This window comes from Adiantum capillus-veneris, chromosome 18, assembly GCF_014529385.1.
Source record: "Adiantum capillus-veneris isolate H3 chromosome 18, ASM1452938v2, whole genome shotgun sequence".
Taxonomy (NCBI): domain Eukaryota; kingdom Viridiplantae; phylum Streptophyta; class Polypodiopsida; order Polypodiales; family Pteridaceae; genus Adiantum; species Adiantum capillus-veneris.
The window spans coordinates 104380944-104403336 of record NC_140948.1 but is presented as its reverse complement, the minus strand read 5'-3'; the positions used below and the strand labels follow the sequence as shown (position 1 = coordinate 104403336).

Below are 22393 nucleotides of genomic sequence, written 5' to 3'. Positions count from 1 at the left end.
AACTAGAAGTAGTTAATCTCATCACTTCATAAATAGTTTATTCAATATGCTTGAAATAATAAGGTCTCCTATCAGTTCCAAATGTGAAGAGGTGTAGAAAAAATCAAGTGTTTGTACAAATCTCTAGCAGCCCATAATCAAAAGCTCGGTGGAAAAATTAAAAGTGAGTATCCTAGATATTCCTTGATGGATGCCTTTGACCTTGTCACATGTGTGTGGGCGACCAAGTAAGAAGATGGCGATGGTGGGCGGGCAAACAACGGATTGGTCTAGCGGTATGCTACCCATATTTTGGGGTGCAGATCGTGGTTCAACAACCAACTATTAACCCCTCATCACAACTCACACCCTTGCTCACTTTCTTGGCCCCTTTTTACGTCGTTAGCGTAGTGGGCATAATTCAATCCTTGGCCCGTCCAACAGCCCACGTGGCTCCAAAAGCTCTAAAAAAAGCACGCTCCGTAACCCAGCGCGCGCAGCGCTCAAATGCTTAAAAAAAAACGACGCCGGCTTTGCCTCCAAAAGCTCTAAGCTCGGTAGCGCTCAAAAGCCCAGCGCGCGAAAAAAAAGCCCTGCAGAAAAGCTCTACAAAAAACTACGCCGTCAGAAGCTACCAAGTGAATAAAATACAAACAGCATTGTGCTTTGTCTCACGAGCAATTCGTTCTTCTCCACAAGCAGTTCGCACTCTCCCAGAAGTAAGCAATCTTTACTTCGTTGCTCCCAAGAGCAATTTGATCTTCTCCATAAGCAATTCGCAGGTTCCAAGGGTAATCAACTTCGAGATTTGTCTATAGGTTTGTCTCTAGCCATTGTATGAGAGAGAGAGAGAGAGAGAGAGAGAGAGAGAGAGAAGGCTATGAAGCTAGTAGCATCTTTTGACGCTCCTCCTTTCAACCGAAGCCATCATCCATCACGTTAAAATTTCCGCACACACACACTCACAGTAGTAATTGCTACACGAGACTGTGACTTCTTTGTAGCTAGTACTGCAGGAAGCAAACAAGCATTGCTGCATGTGGGTCTACATATTACCCTTCAATTTCCATGCTTTTCTTATGTGCTCCAAAATAGCTCACATATACCGTACGCTGAAGCAACTTATTAGGAGGTTAATTAGCAGCTTCTACTCACATATTCTACTCACATATGAAGTCATATAAGAGAAAGCAATGGAGACAAAAGTTCCCAAGAGCAATTCGATCTTCTCCATAAGCAGTTCGCAGGAGCAATTCGATCTTCTCCACAAGCAGTTCACAGGTTCCAAGAGTAATCAGCTTCCAATTCGCAGGTTCCAAGGTAATCAACTTCGAGATTTGTCTACAGGTTTGTCTCTGGCCACTGTATGAGAGAGAGAGAGAGAGAGAGAGAGAGAGAGAGAGAGAGAGAAGGCTATGAAGCTAGTAGCATCTTTTGACGCTCCTCCTTTCAACCGAAGCCATCATCGCAGCACGTTAAAATTTCTGCACACACATACTCACAATAGTAATTGCTGTGACTTCTTTGTAGCTAGTACTGCAGAAAGCAAACAAGCATTGCTGCATGTGGGTCTACAGATTACCCTTCTCTTTCCATGTTTTTCTTATGTGCTCCAAAATAGCTCGCATTTACCGTATGCTTAAGCAACTTATTAGGAGGTTAATTAGCAGCTTCTGCTCACATATGAAGTCATATAAGAGAAAGCAATGGAGACAAAAGTTAGAAGTACTTGTTCGCGCAGAGCTTTAATAGAACCATCGAACCCTTCTGCCTACCACTCATTCTCTGATCTATGGTGTTGGGAGTGGCAACACCCATCTATGGTGTTGGAAGTGGCAACGCCTAGCTAGCTGTTGTACTGACACCTTATGCCTGTTCACATGAAAGCAAAGAGCCATGAAGAAAAGCTTGCCTCGTCGACATGGCGAGAGCATTCTTCAATATCATAGATTCTATAGGCCAAGCTCCTCCCTATTCATTCCAGCAGTAGAAGGTCGACAATGTCATTGTTTGCCTCATCGGCATATTGGAATCGACCTTCTTTTGCAGTAAAGCCTCTGCACCTTCCCCGCGTAGCAATCATAGCAGCTTTGTGTGTAACTAGACCCAGTGGCTAGTTGAACAGTATGTCCAGCTTCAACTACCTTACTCAGCTCGTTTCTGCAGGCGCAACTAGTTATGGTCTAACTCTACCGTGTTACATTGCAAACAGATCAAGAGAACCTTGGACACATCTCCTCTACATTTGCAACGGCGACATATTCCAGCGTGCGGTGAGTAAGAAGTGCCACATTCTAAACTTGAACACTGAGAACACAGTAAAAAGAACACACTGAAAATTGCATGCTACCGTGGGAATGGCACGTTCCCTCGTATTATAAAAATTGGGGAGGACTATGCAAACTCCCCCGTGCAAGGACACCAACACGTTTTCTTTTTTTTCTATAACATAAGAATGAAAGAACACATACAAATAATAAGAATATTCTTAGAACCTTCAACATTGTGCTATTACTTTTCTAACGCTTTGTATTTATTCTTTGCAAGGGACATTCGGAAAATCAGCTATCGCTTGCCTCTTCCCAGCTCGAAAGCCCACAACAACACAATCTAGCACCAGGTACATGTTTGTTTCATGGTGGTGTTGGATCACCGTCAGGTGCTATGTGGGATAGGTATAAGAAGCACAAACTAGTGACATGGCAAGCCCCCGAACACACACACACACACACCCTGCGGGAAATGCGTCGACAGGCTTACGTGGCAATGTGTATGGAAACCCGCATAAATGCTGGCGTGGCAGCGTACGGATCTCCATAAAAAGCGCTGACAGGCCGTACTGATTTTTCGTAAATTACGTTGTCTGTTTTTAGCAGCTTTTGAAGACCAATAGTTTTTGGAATTTTTGCTTTTGGAACTTAGCTGATTTTGAGGCTCTGCTTTTGGGCATCCCTTGTAAGAATAAATAAGCCCAAGGGCCTCACTTCTCAGGGCATCTGGACGCAGAGACTGAGAGTGAGCACCTGTGGTCTCTTTGTCCTTTGCACACAAATTAATATAAAAATAAATACCGAAAGGGGCGCCGGTCTTTGGGGCCAATATCTCTTGGCACGGAACTACGTCGGGCTGTGTCGTCTTTTGTGAACCGTTTTGAAGTGAATCTCTGTTGTGTCGTGGTAGAATCTTGACTTGGGGTGTCCAAGTTTGTTATAGTGGTATCAGAGCACGTCCGATTTCTCTTCTACCGGGAAATCCGATCCCTTAATTCGCGACACTTATGGATTCCAACAAGAATCAGTCGACTTCTTCAGCATTTGCTACGTGGGAGGAGATCATGTAGAAGATTTTAACGATTTAACAGAGGAAGAGTACGGACCACGTAGACCTACTCAGTATGAACTTCAAGAGATGGAACGTCGACAGCAGGTTGACGAGTGCACAAAGCAGATGATCAAATTTGCGAAAGATCCTCAGTTAGCAAAATTTTTGTCTCAGCAATACATCGCTGAAGTGCACACCCAGTGGTGGCAGAAAGCCACCGAACCACCCATCAAACCGGCAATCAAGAAACCTCCTTCTCCAAGGATGTTTACAAAACAAGAACTGCAAGAGGTGGTTCGGACTCAGATCAATCAGCTTTTGGACGTGAACAATCAATTCAAAAAGCAGTTGAAAAAGCGTAAGAAGGGGACTGACTACCCTGGTTATTTGGGCCTTCAATCTTCTTTTGCATCTGCAAGAAAGCAGAAGAAGCGTGTACGATTTGAAGGACTACCCAATTCTTCTTCTTCCTCTTCTTCTCACAGTTCTTCTAGCTCTTCGGACTCGAGCGAGGAGGACAGGAAGGGCAAAAAGCGAAGCAAAAAGCAAAGCTTCGGAAAGGGCAAGAAAAAGGCAAAGAAACCCATATTTTGCCCGGTTTCTGATAGCTCTACAGAGGAGTTAACCTCTGACAGTTCGGACTCCGATGATCATATGTTTTATGCAAAGAAGAAGCACTTTTACAAAGCCAACCAATATGACTTCCTCGAAAACAAAAGCAAGAAAGCAAAAGAATTCAAAGAATTCAAAGAAGGTGGACAGTCGATAAAATTTGAATCCTTTTCTGGGTTCCGAGATGCTCTGAGGACTTTGGCCTTCATTCAGCAGCTTAACATAGCCTTCTCTGGAGGACACTACTCAGAGCAGCCAAGGCCAACTTCATTTCACCTGAATTGGCGGCGCGGCTCAAGATTACACTTAACAGGATGGGACCACCAATAAAGGCAGTTCTAGTGGCACCCGGACGGGACATAGCCATTACACCTATCATTGGCAAACTTTGGTTGCATTGTCAGGGGTATTTGGGGCACGAGGACTTCTACATCATGCCTTTGGAAGGCTGTGACGTTCTCCTCGGAGTCCCTTGGTACCATAAGAACAACGCCGTGGTCGATTATCGGGCAAAGAAAGCAACCTTGACAAATGAAAAGGGCCGAAGAATTATACTCGATGTAAAACTGAAGGGCGAGTCCGTCCCTATTGTATCGGCTTCGGCCATTTCCAAATTAATAAAATCCAGTCTCTTGTTTACTCGATCTACTTGAAAGAGTTGAATGATGAACACAAAACGAACATGTCTTAACTTGATAAAGAACGTCAAGATTTTCTCCACTCCCATACTGATTGTTTCTTTGAGGGCATGACACGCGAGTTGTCCCCATCTTGCCCTGAGAATCACACTATTGATCTGATTCCTAGAAGCACGCCACCGAACCTTGTTAGCCCAGCCTAGAATGAAGAGATCATGAACCAAGTGAAAGACCTCTTGGAAAAGGGTCTTATCCAGCCGAGTACTAAAGAAAGACGGACCTTGGAGAATGTGCATTGATTACAAAGCTCTCAATAAAATCACTATCAAAAATAGATTTCCGATTCCAAGGATCGATGATATTCTTGACCGACTTGAGGGATTCTCTTGTTTGAGCAGGATTGATTTGAAAAGCGGATATCATCAGATCCGAATCGCTCTGAGAGATGTCTACAAGACAGCCTTTCGGACAAGTTTCGGTTTGTATGAAATTTTGGTGATGCCTTTTGGCCTTACCAATGCTCCAGCGACTTTCAACCAAATGATGGATAGTTTTTCCGAGAGTATCGATCTTTTGTCGGCACTTTCTTTGATGACATTATAGTCTTCTCCAAGGATGAGGCAGAACATCGACACCATCTGCTACAGGTCTTTCAGGCATTGTGTGATCACAAGTTAGTTATCAAACGCCAAAAAGAGTGAATTTTTCTTGCCGGAGATACATTTTTTGGGACACATCGTCTCAGCAGCAGAGTACAGATGGACCCGGCCAAGATTGAGACTATACGTGATTGGCCCGATTTGAAGAATGTTCGTGAAGTTAGAAGCTTCTTGGGCTTGTGTTCTTACTACCGGCGGTTCATTTGAAAGTTTGCAGAGATAGCTTCCCCTTTGCACATTCTGACACAGAAAGGAGTCCCTTTCTCGTGGGGACCCACAGAGGTGACTACCTTTCAGACACTGAAAGAGAAATTGACTACTAGACCAGTGTTGACTTTACGGGATTTGCAAAAATCGTTTAAAGTATATTGTGATGCTTGTGGTCGTAGTCTTGGAGCGGTATTCACTCGAATACAGAATGGGGAGGTAGTAGCGGGATATTCCATAGGGATGGCTACTTGATGAAGAAAACGATGTTGTACGTCACAGAGCCGTTGAGGGAAATGCTTCTGACTGAGTGCCATTGTCCACCCTTTACGGATCATCGCAGCATCGACACCACCTTGAGAGGTGTGGAGCGTTACTTCTTTTGGCCGAGACTCAAGAAAGATATGAACGACTTTGTTCGCAGTTGTTTAGTATGCCAGAAGGTCAAGTTCGACAAGCATAAGGCACGGGGATTGTTACAACCTTTACCCATTCCCACCCGCCCCTAGGAAAGTATTGCAATGGATTTTATTTTTGATCTCCCGAAGATACAGAGTGGGCATGATGGCATTTGGACTGTCAGCGGCAAATTTAGCAAGCAAGCTCACTTCATTCCAGTGAAGAAAACAGTCAAGCTAGATCATTTAGTGAGACTGTTCATTGCACAGATTTTCAGACTACATGGCATGGCTGAGACAATAGTCTCCGACAGAGATCCCAGATTCATGAGTTTGTTTTGGAGGGCTATTTGGGAGAACATTGGAACATGGTTGCACTTCTCGTCATCATTCCACCCGCAAACAGATGGGCAATATGAGATTGCAAATTCACTTGTTCTGGATTTATTGAGGTCTTACATTTCTGATCAGAAGACTCAATGGGAAATTTTTTTGCCCTTGGTGGAATTTGCCTACAATAACACGATCCACTCTTCGACACGGAAGGCGCCATTTGAGATCATCCGAAGGTTCCACCCTTCCTTAGCACTAAAGATAAGATTTTTGAAGCCGACCAGTACACGGGGGACTGGGACACTGCTTTTGCCAAGGTCCAGGAGGCTTCAACGAAATCTCAAGAACGACATAGTAAGGCAACAGCTCGACATCGATGAGATTTGAAATTAAAGGAAGACGATTGTGAGCTCTTACGTTTTGAAAAGGCACGCCTAAGAAAGAAAAAGGGAAAGCAGCGGCTTTTTCCAAAGCTTAGCATGAGGTATTATGTTCCTTTCCAGATAAAAGAAAAGATAAATGATGTCTCCTTCAGATTCAAGCTACCCGATACTTGGAAGATTCACAATGCATTTCATGTGACTCGATTGAAGCCTTTTAAAGGGGATGTGCCCAATGACGGGGAGCCTGATGAGCAACCTCGTTCTAGAACAGATTTTGGCACACAAGGACCGAAAGATAATAGGTAAAGTGATTAGGCGGTTCTTGGTTAAACTCAAGAATTATCCTGCATTGGATGCGAAGTGGATGGAGGAGGAGGATCTAGCAGATACTCCTCAGATTTTGGAACTTTACCTTGAAGCATTCGGTTTAGCATAGTCTACTTCGATAGAACCCCGAATTCAGCAAGGGTGAATCTAGTGCAGCGGGTTTGCACAAGAGGGGAGTCACTCCGCTCCTTTGTCAACGGATTACCCCGATTTTAACTAGTGTCACTGATGTCCCCTTTGGGTCCTTTGGGTTTTAGGGATACTAATGGGCTAACCAGTATTCTACTGTATGATTTTATGATTGGAATTTCCGAAAATGAAAATGATTGATTTGTACTAGACTTGTTTTAGTACAGGAACTGAAAGACGAAATGACTGCAGCATTTCGGTCTCATAAATCCATATAGACATAATTGCAATAAGGATTAGTTAATCGAGCATCCGTGAGGTCCGGAATGGATCTAGATGCGATTACTAAATACGTTGCCGACGGTCATGGTCTAAGATTTGATATGAATTTGTCTGTGATTTGTCATGTGATGTCGAGTGATGTGACTGTCGTTTCTACAAGTGCTAGATGTGTCGTGTCTAGTGCGTCGGTACTAACAATCAGTGTCTACTAAGACAGTTTATGGCCTCTGTCTGTTTTACAGTGTAATCGAGGGCAATTACAATTCTTTCAAGAGGGGGGTATGTCACAAACTGGTGACGTGGCACAGGTCCCCCGGACATAAACACACACATATCCTGCGGAAAATGCACCGACAGGCTGACGTGGCAATGTGTACAGAAACCCGCATAATGCGCTGACTGCTGATGTGGCAAACGGTACGGACAGCCAGTACGGATGCTCTGCAAAACGTGCTGACACGCTGACGTGGCAGCGTACGGATCTCTGTAAAAAGTGTTGACAGGCCGTACGGATTTTTCGTAAATTACATGGCTGTCTTTAGCAGCTTTTGAAGACGAGTAGTTTTTGGAACTTTTGCTTTTGGAACTTAACTGATTTTGGGGCTCTGCTCTTGGGCATCCCTTGTAAGAATAAATAAGCCCAAGGGCCTCACTTTTCTAAGGGCATCTGGACGCAGAGACTGAGAGTGAGAACCCGCGGGCTCTTTGTACTTTGCACACAAATTAATCTAAAAATAAATACCGAAAGGGGCGCCAGTCTTTGGGGCAAATACCTCTTGGCACGGAACTACGCCGGGCCGTGTCGTCTTTTGTGAACTGTTTTGAAGCGAATCTCTTTTGTGTCGTGGTAGAATCTTGACTTGGGGTATCCAATTTTGTTACAATACCAGTAAGAAACCTATGAAGATACCTATCCTTCCCGACTTTTTTGGTTGATTGTCAGTTAGACGATACCAACTATAGTACTTGCAGGATGACAATGATGGCGGATTATACTTGTATGATCTCAAATTCTTTGTGATCAAGAAGGTGGAGAAGCCATCTACAGTGGGGGAGGGAGTTGTCCTCTGCTGAGAGTGGAGTCTACAACAGTAACTCTTGCACATGCCTTTATAACACAAATGGAAAATCGAGATTCCTCAGGATCAAATACCTTTGGAACAGGGGGGGATTTTACTTCCCTCAAGTCTTAAGATTGGGTCATTGACAGTGGTCCTGTTAGGTACATGAATCCTTCTTGTGATTTGATGTATGATCTGAAGTAGTCTAAAGGTTCAATTATATCTGGAGACACATCAATGACTCCTATACAGAGTAAGGGGGCTATGGAGCTTATTCCAGACAACAGAGGGGGAATGTATATCTCCCATTATCATGTGCCTCATTTTGATTAACACATATTGTTCGTTTATGAGCGTTGTAGACTTCGCATGGTGGTACCATTTGATGAGCACAGGGTGTCGATTTGAGATAGGGCTGCCAGCTTGGAAGTCAAAGGGGATATACTTGTGTGTGGATTGTACTGACATGATCCTCTTCCTTCATATTTGGACTACGTACCGGACCTGAAGAGGAAGAGGATAAGCTGACCAACCGACTCGAAGGATCAAAAGCTGATGTGGCAACCCAAAAATTGCAGCAATTATCATGCTGTAAAATACGATGAACAATCCGTGGCTGGCATCCATACGGATGTTATGACCTAGCTTTTGGACGCTGGAGCTTTTTTTGGCAAGGTCATGAAGTAATTGACTTTAAATTTTTTTTGGTCAATTATGTAAGCAGTTGTTTTTAGTGCTTTTGAGCACTCTATGTAAGTAGGGCCAAGTGCCTATAAATATGTGGCATTGTGAGATCATCAGTTGGGAGATTACACAACTTTGAGCTTAATGTAAAGAAATATTGCAAGAGTCGCCTAGTTGAGGGCCTAGTGCATCCGAGTGGAGTACATCACCTCACTATGTCTCATCTCAAGTGTTTAGTTCTTTTTCGATTCAAGTACTCAAGTATTTGCAGATTGTTCTTGTTGTGTTAAAGTCTGTTCCAATCAATCTTCTTGGTGTCACATGGCGCCCTCTGGTTACAATCGTCTTGGCCCCTGTAGCACCCGTTACTATTGTTTCGAGGCCTATGTTCTTTTAACCATAGGTGCCTTACTACTCTAACGCCATTTTCATGGCCTTCTCCTGCATATACGAAAGCAACATGGTGGGGTATAGGCCCAGATAAAATAGCCACTGGGCCAAGTGAAGAAGATGAAGGCCGAGCGTCACCCTGCCACATCTAGAAACCCTGAGGAGGAATCCCATCATATACTACGCACTATATGAATGAGCTTAGACCAAATCATTGCAAGCGCGTCGGAAGTGGCAAAGGCTGTCCTCTGGCTTTAGTTGAGAACAATGCACTTCCCGAGTGCAATAGGTAGCCACCCTGACAACAAGAAACGTCGTCGGTTCCAAGCATGGACTGAAAGTTGGGAGCCATAAAAAGCAATATCAAAAGAGAGAGTGCTTAAATGAAAGCTTCTCACCCAAAAGTTTATATGGCATTGTTTTTTTTCATGCTTTCTTAGATGCAAGCACCCCAGTGCTTAAAAGTACAAACAATTTCTCAGTGAATGATCTACCATGGGAATTATTTGAGTTAGAAACTGAAAGCTTTGCAACAAACCTGGTAAATGATTGAAACCTAGTAGGGGACAACTCAAAAAGATTTGTGCAGCAAAACCGAGTTTCCAATGTTGGTAGCTATCCTTGTATAGAAAAAGAAGAAGAGAGATTTTAACGTCGTAGGAACAACCTCAAGGAACCTCAAACTAGATGTATCTGACGATAGTAGTTGTTTGTAAAGAAGAAGAAGAAGATGTATCTAATGAGTCTTGAGCTCAAGACCTGTTTACTCAAGCAAAAACTGGGATAGCCAATCTGCCACACTTGGGTGATAGAGAGTTTCTTCAAGTTTCGCTTCTTATTATGTCTATTGGATAATCGACTTATTGTATGAATAGGGCCAAAGTTTAGGCACACCATGATGTCTAAGCTACTCTTCCTTCTGTGACCATGCATTAGCTACTATGATGAAACTTGAAGTTAGCGTCTTTAAAGGGAGTGTATGTCAAAGATAGTGTACATTTAGAGAAGCCCCTTACAGCATATCCTAAAAGCCGACATCCCATATATGTTATGAATCCAAGTCATATGATTTTGCTAAGGGGAATGTATCTCATCAGTTAAGGTGATTGCCTGCAAAGTGATCCATCTCTCTCTCTCTCTCTCTCTCTCTCTCTCTCTCTCTCTCTCTTACACACACACACACACACACAAGCACACCCACCCATCCACACAGACCCATACATACACGCATGCATGCGCACAGAATACAACAAACGCAAGGCACACCTGTTGCGCGCGATGTCGGATGGTGACTACCAGGCCATAAGCTGATATTCCATTGCTTTTCGACGTACACGCGAACTATTTATTGTTGTGTTTTTTTGAATGAACGAGGGTGCGTCCAAGGTACTTCAAATTTGCAACTTCACTCTACCGAACTCATACCCCTTTCACACATAACCGCCCGACCATGTGGTTGGTGAGGTTGCGTGAAGGCCTTTCCAAGTCACAATGTTTTACAACTAGAGTGCTTCGTTAGCCGCCGCAGAGTCCAAGGGTTACATGCATACGCCGCCCTCCAGATGCCAGTTAAGAGGAGGAGATACCCAGCATCGTTAATGCAAGGTGCATCGACGACAGACATTCAATCGCGCAGTGAGTAAGATTATCATTCTCTGATTTTTGACATTTTTTTAACTGCGAATGCAGTTAATGAACACACTGAGAATTGCACGCTGCCGTGGGAATGTCACATTTCCTCGTATTATAAAAATTGGGGAGGACTGTGCAAACTCCCCCGTGCAGGGAAACTTGCATGTTTTGTTTTTTTTTTAAACATAAAAATTGGAACAACAAACAATTAATAACATTGACATTCTGTATGCTTACGAACATTGAGCTTGACAAACCTCTAACCCTCCTCGTGGTTTTCTGCAAGGTACCCCTCTGAAGCACTACGATCGGTATCTCATTCTTTCGAGATACACCTTTGAACCACGGCAATCGGACACTCGCATTTGAAGGGGGGCGTATGCATGTAACCCTCGGACTCTGCGGCTAACGAAGCACTCCAGTTATAAAACATTATGACTTGGAAAGGCCTTCACGCAACCTCACCAACCACATGGTCGGGTGGTTATGTGTGAAAGGGGTATGAGTTCCGTAGAGTGAAGTTGCAAATTTGAAGTACTTTGGACACGCCCTCATTCATTCAAAAAAGCACAGCAATAAATAGTTCGCGTGTACGTCGAAAAGCAGTGGAATATCAGCTTATGGCCTGGTAGTCACCATCCGACATCGCGCGCAACAGGTGTGCCTTGCGTTTGTTGTATTCTGTGTGCATGCATGCGTGTATGTATGGGTCTGTGTGGGTGGGTGTGCTTGTGTGTGTGTGTGTGTGAGAGAGAGAGAGAGAGAGAGAGAGAGAGAGAGAGAGAGAGAGAGAGAGAGAGAGAGAGAGATGGACCACTTTCTAGGTAATCACCTTAACTGATGAGATACATTCCCCTTAGCAAAATCATATGACTTGGGTTCATAACATATATGGGATGTCGGCTTTTAGGATATGCTGTAAGGGGCTTCTCTAAATGTACACTATCTTTGACATACACTCCCTTTAAAGACGCTAACTTCAAGTTTCATCATAGTAGCTGATGCATGGTCACAGAAGGAAGAGTAGCTTAGACATCATGGTGTGCCTAAACTTTGGCCCTATTCATACAATAAGTCGATTATCCAACAGACATAATAAGAAGACGAAACTTGAAGAAACTCTATCACCCAAGTGTGGCAGATTGGCTATCCCAGTTTTTGCTTGAGTAAACAGGTCTTGAGCTCAAGACTCATTAGATACATCTTCTTCTTCTTCTTTACAAACAACTACTATCGTCAGATACATCTAGTTTGAGGTCCCTTGAGGTTGTTCCTACGACGTTAAAAGCTCTCTTCTTCTTTTTCTGTACAAGGATAGCTACCAGCATTGGAAACTCGGTTTTGCTGCACAAATCTTTTTGATTTGTCCCCTACTAGGTTTCAATCACCAGGTTTGTTGCAAAGCTTTCAGTTTCTAACTCAAATAATTCCCATGGTAGATCACTCATTGAGAAATTGTTTGTACTTTTAAGCACTGGGGTGCTTGCATCTAAGAAAGCATGAAAAAAAACAATGCGATATAAACTTTTGGGTGAGAAGCTTTCATTTAAGCACTCTCTCTCTTTTGATATTGCTTTTTTTGGCCCCCAACTTTCAGCCCATGCTTGGGACCGACGACGTTTCTTGTTGTTAGGGTGGCTACCTATTGCATTCGGGAAGTGCATTGTTCTCAACTAAAGCCAGAGCACAGCCTTCGCCACTTTCGACACGCTTGCAATGATTTGGTCTAAGCTCATTCATATAGTGCGTAGTATACGATGGGATTCCTCCTCAGGGTTTCTAGATGTGGCAGGGTGACGCTCGGCCTTCATCTTCTTCACTTGGCCCATTGGCTATTTTATCTGGGCCTATACCCCACCATGTTGCTTTCGTATATGCAGGAGAAGGCCATGAAAATGGCGTTAGAGTAGTAAGGCACCTATGGTTAAAAGAACATAGGCCTCGAAACAATAGTAACGGGTGCTACAGCCAAGAGGGCCAAGACGATTGTAACCAGAGGGCACCATGTGACACCAAGAAGATTGATTGGAACAGACTTTAACACAACAAGAACAATCTGCAAATACTTGAGTACTTGAATTGAAAAAGAACTAAACACTTGAGACGAGACATAGTGAGGTGATGTACTCCACTCGGATGCACTAGGCCCTCAACTAGGCGACTCTTGCAATATTTCTTTACATTAAGCTCAAAGTTGTGTAATCTCCCAACTGATGATCTCACAATGCCACATATTTATAGGCACTTGGCCCTACTTTTATAGAGTGCTCAAAAGCACTAAAAACAACTGCTTACATAATTGACAAAAAAAAAATTAAAGTCAATTACTTCATGACTTTGCCAGAAAAAGCTCCAGCGTCCAAAAGCCAGGTCATAACATCCGTATGGACGCCAGCCACGGATTGTTCATCGTATTTTACAGCATGATAATTGCTGCAATTTTTGGGTTGCCACATCAGCTTTTGATCCTTCGATTCGGTTGGTCGGCTTATCCTCTTCCTCTTCAAGTCCGGTACGTAGTCCAAATATGAAGGAAGAGGATCATGTCGGTACAATCCACACACAAGTGTATCCCCTCTGACTTCCAAGCTGGCAGCTCTATCTCAAATCGACACCCTGTGCTCATCAAATGGTACCACCATGCGAAGTCTATAACGCTCATAAACGAACATCATGTGTTAATCATCGAGGCACATGATAATGGGAGATATACATTCCCCCTCTGTTGTCTGGAATAAGCTCCATAGCCCCCTTACTCTGTATAGGAGCCATTGATGTGTCTTCATATATAATTGAACCTTTAGACTACTTTAGATCATACATCAAATCACAAGAAGGATTCATGTACCTAACAGGACCACTGTCAATGACCCAATCTCAAGACTTGAGGGAAGTAAAATCCCCCCTTGTTCCAAAGGTATTTGATCCTGAGGAATCTCGATTTTCCATTTGTGTTATAAAGGCATGTGCAAGAGTTACTGTTGTAGACTCCACTCTCAGCAGAGGACAACTCCCTCCCCCACTGTAGATGGCTTCTCCACCTTCTTGATCACAAAGAATTTGAGATCATACAAGTATAATCCGCCATCATTGTCATTCTGCAAGTACTATAGTTGGTATCGTCTAACTGACAATCAGCCAGAAAAGTCGGGAAGGATAGGTATGTTCATAGGTTTCTTACTGGTATTGTAACAAACTTGGATACCCCAAGTCAAGATTCTACCACGACACAACAGAGATTCACTTCAAAACAGTTCACAAAAGACGACACGGCCCGGCGTAGTTCCGTGCCAAGAGGTATTTGCCCCAAAGACTGGCGCCCCTTTCGGTATTTATTTTTAAATTAATTTGTGTGCAAAGTACAAAGAGCCCGCAGGTGCTCACTCTCAGTCTCTGCGCCCAGATGCCCTTAGAAAAGTGAGGCCCTTGGGCTTATGTATTCTTACAAGGGATACCCAAGAGCAGAGCCCCAAAATCAGTTAAGTTCCAAAAGCAAAAGTTCCAAAAACTACTCGTCTTCAAAAGCTACTAAAGACAGCCATGTAATTTACGAAAAATCCATACGGCTTGTCAACACTTTTTACAGAGATCCGTACGCTGCCACGTCAGCATGTCAGTGCGTTTTGCAGAGCATCCGTACTGGCTGTCCGTACCGTTTGCCACATCAGCAGTCAACGCATTATGTGGGTTTCTGTACACATTGCCACGTCAGCATGTTGGTGCATTTTCCGCAGAATATGTGCGTGTTTATGTCCGGGGGACCTGCGCCACGTCACCAGTTTGTGACATACCCCCCTCTTGAAAGAATTGTAATCGCCCTCGATTACACTGTAAAATAGACAGAGGCCATAAACTGTCTTAGTAGACACTGATTGTTAGTACCGACGCACTAGACACGACACATCTAGCACTTGTACAAACGACAGTCACATCACAGGACATCACATGACAAATCACAGACAAATTCATATCAAATCTTAGACCATGACCGTCGGCAACGTATTTAGTAAGACCTCACGGATGCTCGATTAACTAATCCTTATTGCAATTATGTCTATAGGGATTTATGAGACCGAAATGCTGCAGTCATTTCGTCTTTCAATTCCTGTACTCAAACAAGTCAAGTACAAATCAATCATTTTCAATTTCGGGAATTCCTGTCATAAAATCATACAACAGAATTTTGGTTAGCCCATTAGTATCCCTGAAACCAAAGGACCCAAAGGGGACATCAGTGACTCTATTCAAAATCGGGGTAATCCGTTGACAAAGGAGCGGAGTGACTCCCCTCTTGTGCAAACCTGTTGCACTAGATTCACCCTTGTTGAATTCGGTGTTCTATCGGAGTAGACTATGCTAAACCGAATGCTTCAAGGTAAAGTTTCAAAATCTGAGGAGTATCTGCTAGATCCTCCTCCTCCATCCACTTCGCATCCAATGCAGGATAGTTCTTGAGTTTAACCAAGAACCGCCTAATCACTTTACCTTTTATCTTTCGGTCCTTGTGTGCCAAAATCTGTTTTAGAACGAGTATCTCCTCACTTTCCTCCACTTCGGGTTGCTCATCAGGCTCAAAAGGCTTCAATAGACTCACATGAAATGCATTGTGAATCTTCCAAGTATCGGGCAGCTTAAATCTGAAGGAGACATCATTTATCTTTTCTTTTATCTGGAAAGGACCATAATACCTCATGCTAAGCTTTGGAAAAAGCCGCTGCTTTCCCTTTTTCTTTCTTAGGCGTGCCTTCTCAAAACGTAAGAGCACACAATCGTCTTCCTTTAATTTCAAATCTCATCGATGTCGAGCTGCTGCCTTACTATGTCGTTCTTGAGATTTCGCTAAAGCCTCTTGGACCTTGGCAAAAGCAGTGTCCAAGTCCCTCGTGTACTGGTCGGCTTCAAAAATCTTATCTTTAGTGCTAAGGAAGGGTGGAACGATCTCAAATGGCGCCTTCCCTATCGAAGAGTGGATCGTGTTATTGTAGGCAAATTCCACCAAGGGTGAAATTTTTTCCCATTGAGTCTTCTGATCATAAATGTAAGACCTCAATAAATCCAGAACAAGTGAATTTGCAATCTCAGATTGCCCATCTGTTTGCGGGTGGAATGATGACGAGAAGTGCAACCATGTGCCAATGTTCTCCCAAATAGCTCTCCAAAACAAACTCGTGAATCGGGGATCTCTGTCGGAGACTACTGTCTTAGGCATGCCATGTAGTCTGAAAATGTGTGCAATGAACAGTCTTGCTAAATGATCTTGCTTGACTGTTTTCTTCACTGGAATGAAGTGAGCTTGCTTTCTAAATCTGCCGTGACAGTCCAAATGCCATCATGCCCACTCTGTATCTTCGGAAGATCAAAAATGAAATCCATTGCAATACTTTTCTAGGGGCGGGTGGGAATGGGTAAAGGTTGTAACAATCCCTGTGCCTTATGCTTGTCGAACTTGACCTTCTGGCATACTAAACAACTGCGGATAAAGTCGTTCATATCTTTCTTGAGTCTCGGCCAAAAGAAGTAACGCTCCACACCTCTCAAGGTGGTGTCGATGACGCGATGACCCGTAAAAGGTGGACAATGGCACTCAGTCAGAAGCTTTTCCCTCAACGGCTGTGTGACGTACAACATCGTTTTCTTCATCAAGTAGCCATCCCGTATGGAATATCCCGCTACTACCTCCCCATTCTGTATTCGAGTGAATACATCGGAAAATCGGATCTATGGCATACTGATCAACCATGTCCTTGAAGCTTCTATGGTGAATCACGGAAATAGCCAAGACCAGGGGCTTCCGAGACAATGCATCTACGACTAAGTTTTTTTGTTCCTGAACATGGACAATCTAGAAGTGAAATTGTGACAAGATGTTAGCCCACCGCATCTGCTTTTCCAAAAGCTACTTTTGTGACAAGAAGTAGTGTAAGTTGTGATGATCAGGGAAGACCGTGAAATCGGCTCTGAGTAGGTTATGTCGCCACTGAGTAAGAGCATGGATCACTGCCAAAAGCTCTTTCTCATAAATTTGTGATGTCAATTCTGGCCTTGAAAACAATTGGCTCTCATAGGCAATCACATCATAGTTGCCCGGAACGGGAAATCGGAACGGGGAACGGGGAACAACAACATGCATGAAATGCCATTCCGTGTTTCGGATACTCACATCTGAAACACCGAACGGGAATCTGGGACGGGAAATTAGGATGGGAACGGGGACATGAAAATGGCCATTCCCTGTAACTATGAATCACATTGCCTTCTTGCATTAAGACCGCTCCCAGACTACGACCACAAGCATCACAATATACTTCAAACGATTTTTGCAAATCCGGTAAAGTCAACATTGGTCTAGTAGTCAATTTCTCTTTCAGTGTCTAAAAGGTAGTCACCTCTGTGGGTCCCCACGAGAAAGGGACTCCTTTCTGTGTCAGAATGTGCAAAGGGGAAGCTATCTTTGCAAACTTTCGAATGAACTGCCGGTAGTAAGAACACAAGCCCAAGAAGCTTCTAACTTCATGAACATTCTTCAAATCGGGCCAATCACGTATAGTCTCAATCTTGGCCGGGTCCATCTGTACTCTGCTGCTGAGACGATGTGTCCCAAAAAATGTATCTCCGGCAAGAAAAATTCACTCTTTTTGGCGTTTGATAACTAACTTGTGATCACACAATGCCTGAAAGACCTGTAGCAGATGGTGTCAATGTTCTGCCTCATCCTTGGAGAAGACTATAATGTCATCAAAGAAAGTGCCGACAAAAGATCGATACTCTCGGAAAAACTATCCATCATTTGGTTGAAAGTCGCTGGAGCATTGGTAAGGCCAAAAGGAATCACCAAAATTTCATACAAACCGAAGCTTGTCCGAAAGGCTGTCTTGTAGACATCTCTCGGAGCGATTCGGATCTGATGATATCCGCTTTTCAAATCAATCCTGCTGAAACAAGAGGATCCCTCAAGTCGGTCAAGAATATTATCGATCCTTGGAATCGGAAATCTATTTTTGATAGTGATTTTATTGAGAGCTCTGTAATCAATGCACATTCTCCAAGGTCCGTCTTTCTTTAGTACTCGGTTGGATAAGACCCTTTTCCAAGAGGTCTTTCACTTGGTTCATGATCTCTTCATTCTGGGCTGGGCTAACAAGGTTCGGTGGCGTGCTTCTAGGAATCAGATCAATAGTGTGATTCTCAGGGCGAGATGGGGGCAACTCGCGTGGCAGGCCCTCAGAGAAACAATCACCATGGGAGTGGAGAAAATCTTGACGTTCTTTATCAAGTTCAGACATGTTCGTTCTGTGTTCATCATTCAACTCTTTCAAGTAGATTGAGTAAACAAAGAGATTGGATTTTATTAATTTGGAAATGCCGAAGCCGATACAATAGGGACGGACTCGACCTTCAGTTTTACATCGAGTATAATTCTTCGGCCCTTTTCATTTGTCAAGGTTTCTTTCTTTGCCCAATAATCGACCACGGCGTTGTTCTTATGGTACAAGGGACTCCGAGGAGGACGTCACAGCCTTCCAAAGGCATGATGTAGAAGTCCTCGTGCCCTAAATACCCCTGACAATGCAACCGAAGTTTGCCAATGATAGGTGTAATGGCTATGTCCCGTCCGGGTGCCGCTAGAACTGCCTTTGTTGGTGGTCCCATCTTGTTAAGTGTAATCTTGAGCCACGCCGCCAATTCAGGTGAAATGAAGTTTGCCTTGGCTCCTCCATCGAAGAAAATCAGGGCTACTTGATCTTTCACTTTGCCCCAAGCTCGACAAAGTTTTGTACTTTCATCAATGAGGCTTGGGTCAGTACCCATGCAATCTGGTACCAGTCTTGCTTTCATCTCGTCTTTTCTGCCACATTCCTCTGCTGCTCTAGAACTCTCTGGCCTGTCTTCAATTTGTTCTTGCTGTGCCTTTTTGGAGCACTTTGCGGAGATGTGCCCTTGTTCCCCGCAACCAAAACACTTCCCCTCTCTGATATAGTTAGCCCTCTCTCGAAGAGTCAGATGGGGTCGTGTATCCTTATCCTTCTTTTCTTGGAAACTCTTTTTCTTTCTACTTTCATTGTTGGAGGTCTGTCGGGTTCTCTGAGCCAGAATCTCATCAGTGGGGTAAGTCGAATTCCCTGAATGTATCAAGAAACCCCGTTTCGCATGACCCATTAATTCTTGAATAGAATTTGACTTTTGTTCAAGGTAGTAGTCTCGGATCTCTGTAGGGAGTCCGCTGATTGATTATTGCGAGAGGTTTTGGACTCTTTTCTACCAACCTCTTCATTTAAAAAGGTCTCTTTTAAGGAACAAATTGAGTCCCTACAGAACCACCTCTTGCAGTTCTTGTTTTGTAAACATCCTTGGAGAAGGAGGTTTCTTGATTGCCGGTTTGATGGGTGGTTTGGTGGCTTTCTGCCACTGGGTGTGCACTTCAGCGATGTATTGCTGAGACAAAAATTTTTCTAACTGAGGATCTTTCGGAAATTTGATCATCTTCTTTGTGCACTCGTCAACCTGCTGTCGACGTTCCATCTCTTGAAGTTCATACTGAGTAGGTCCAGGTGGTCCGTACTCTTCCTCTGTTAAATCGTTAAAATCTTTTACATGATCTCCTCCCACGTAGATGCTGAAGAAGTCGACTGATTCTTGTTGGAATCCATAAGTGTCGCGAAATAAGGGATCGGATTTCCCGGTAGAAGAGAAATCGGACGTGCTCTGATACCACTATAACAAACTTGGACACCCCAAGTCAAGATTCTACCACGACACAACAGAGATTTACTTCAAAACGGTTCACAAAAGACGACACGGCCCGGCGTAGTTCCGTGCCAAGAGGTATTGGCCCCAAAGACCGGCGTCCCTTTCGGTATTTATTTTTATATTAATTTGTGTGCAAAGGACAAAGAGCCCACAAGTGCTCACTCTCAGTCTCTGCGTCTAGATGCCTGAGAAGTGAGGCCCTTGGGCTTATTTATTCTTACAAGGGATGCCCAAAAGTAGAGCCTCAAAATCAGCTAAGTTCCAAAAGCAAAAGTTCCAAAAACTATTGGTCTTCAAAAGCTGCTAAAAACAGACAACGTAATTTACGGAAAATCAGTACGGCTTGTCAGCGCTTTTTATGGAGATCCGTACGCTGCCATGTCAGCATGTTAGCGCGTTTTGCGGGCGTTCGTATTGGCTGTCCGTACCATCTGCCATGTCAACAATCAGCTCATTATGCGGGTTTCCATACACATTGCCACGTCAGCCTGTCGGCGCATTTCCCGCAAGGGGTGTGTGTATGTGTTCGGGGGCTTGCCACGTCACTAGTTTGTGCTTCTTATACCTATCCCACATAGCACTTGACGGTGATCCAACACCACCATCATTTGAGTCACTTTCCGATATGTTGACTAGAAAGAAACGTGTGGTCATGTGAAGTGGGTCAGCTTTGGTACTTGGAAGAAACCGCTTGAAATCAGCCTGTACAACTCCAAATCAGCACCAAATCTGAGACACAAATGGACAACCACCCAATAGTCTCTCCTCCATAATGCTTCACCTCCAAATCCAAATCTATACTCAATCAAAATGACCGCTTGGAATTTGAAATTTATTGCAGCCAATAGACTCTCTGTACTTGCTAAACTCGTACCAGATCCTCAGAAACTCACACCAAATGCGATATTACCAGATCCGAATATGAAAAAATAGCACTAGAATATGTTGCAAAAGCACTCCAAGGTTGAATCTAAACACTGTAGCTATGATACCATGCCAGGAGTATTAGTACTTAACATACTGGTTGCTACTTATACACGCTCACCAATACACCTGTATGCATGCATGAGGTTGTAGACATATATATGTATATATTGAAATGTGTGCATGTATGTCGGTGTGTATGCATGCATATTTACATGTATGTAACCATGCATAAGTAGACATGTCCGTCTATTTGTAATCAGTATTAAAGCCCGAAGAGGCAATCTATTATGGCACTGCAAGCAATACACTATATAGAGTGGGCAAAACAATCGCAGAAACAGGCTGAAAATGAGAATACTACCTCACATAGGCCAGGCAAAGCCACAAAACAGCCCTCACCTTCTATTATGAGCCCTTGGGAGATATTGGGGCACTAGCAGCTCCACCAGGTGACAAACTGTAACAAGCAGCTCCACCAGGACTAATAGAAGAGGTGACAAACTCTAACACAGCCCCCCCCCCCCCCCACCCACAACACACACACACACACACACACACACACACAAAAAAAAAAAACCTGTTTCTTGATGTCTGTCTTTGCACCCTCTATCTATGTTTTCCTTTTTGGGGGTTTTCTCTCTCAATCAGAGGGTTTTCATTCAATTTATATTGCGCTTGTGTGAGTGAATTTGGTTTTTTTTCGTGTTCTTGGTTTCCTTTTGTTTTGTTTGGTGTTGGTTGCTATTTTCTTTTTCTTGTTTGTCGGAGACATGGAATTAGGTTATTGTTGGCCGGGTTTGTGATGGCTAGCATTGTCACGAGATGGCCCCACGTGCCAATAGAAATAACAGACTGAATAGACTTTTAGTACTTCAATAACAACTGAAACTGAAAGAGAGAGAGAGCACACGCGACACAGAGTGGTGGAATTCCACCCAAGAGAGTATTGGCCCCAAAACGTTGGAGCCCCTTTCGGTATTTCTTTATATTGCTTCAATTGAGTACAATGCCGGTATTCCAATCCCTGCACCTTCACACGGAAGCATGACAGAGAATGAGTTCTCTGCACATATTTAAAGGCCCTTGGCCTTGAAAAGCAGTTAGATGAAAAATATGCAAACTCAAAAGCAACTGGTCCAAAAGCTGCCAGCAGAAAAGCAGGAATCCGTACAGCTATGCCACGTCGGCAGCCAGCGTGAAACGTGGAAATCCGTACAATCTGCCACGTCAACAAACCAACGTAAAATCTGGAAATCGGTACAATCTGCCACGTCATCAGCTCGCAAATCAGCCTATGTGTGTGTGTGTGCTGGGTCCAGGTTTATTTTAATGCCTTTATGTCACTTGGGCCCCATCAGACGGGGTCCCATAAGTTGGTGGGAACTTGTTCCGCTTCTTCTTCTACTGCTTCTGCTTCTTAGGGTTTAGGTCCCTCGGCCGAGATCTGAAGGTTGGCTCCATTCTTCAGTGACTTGACATGTCAGCAGTTTGTGACATCCCTCCTCCTTGAAAGAAAGTAATTGTCCATGATTACAACATATCTGCAAAACAACTCAAGTTAGCTCAAAAATTTTCGAGGGTCATTCCGATGGGACATTCCGAGGGACAATCATTTTTCTCATTCCAAATTGGAGCTCTTGATTCCATGAGTCGTTGGCTTCCCAGAAGAATCTCATCCAATAA

General features: G+C 43.7%; 1 protein-coding gene across 6 annotated transcripts in view; it reads left to right on the top strand.

Moving 5' to 3' along the window:
* Positions 1-489: 489 nt before the first annotated feature.
* Positions 490-22393, top strand: part of LOC147436126 (ABC transporter D family member 1-like) — a 67803-nt gene continuing 45899 nt past the window's right edge. For 3 of the 6 annotated variants that reach the window (XM_086489028.1, XM_086489030.1, XM_086489031.1), the window contains exon 1: positions 490-2599. The gene's annotated coding sequence lies outside the window, so the exon portion shown is untranslated. The remainder of the gene's footprint in view (positions 2600-22393) is intronic. The other 3 variants (XM_086489026.1, XM_086489027.1, XM_086489025.1) reach the window with 3 other exon arrangements.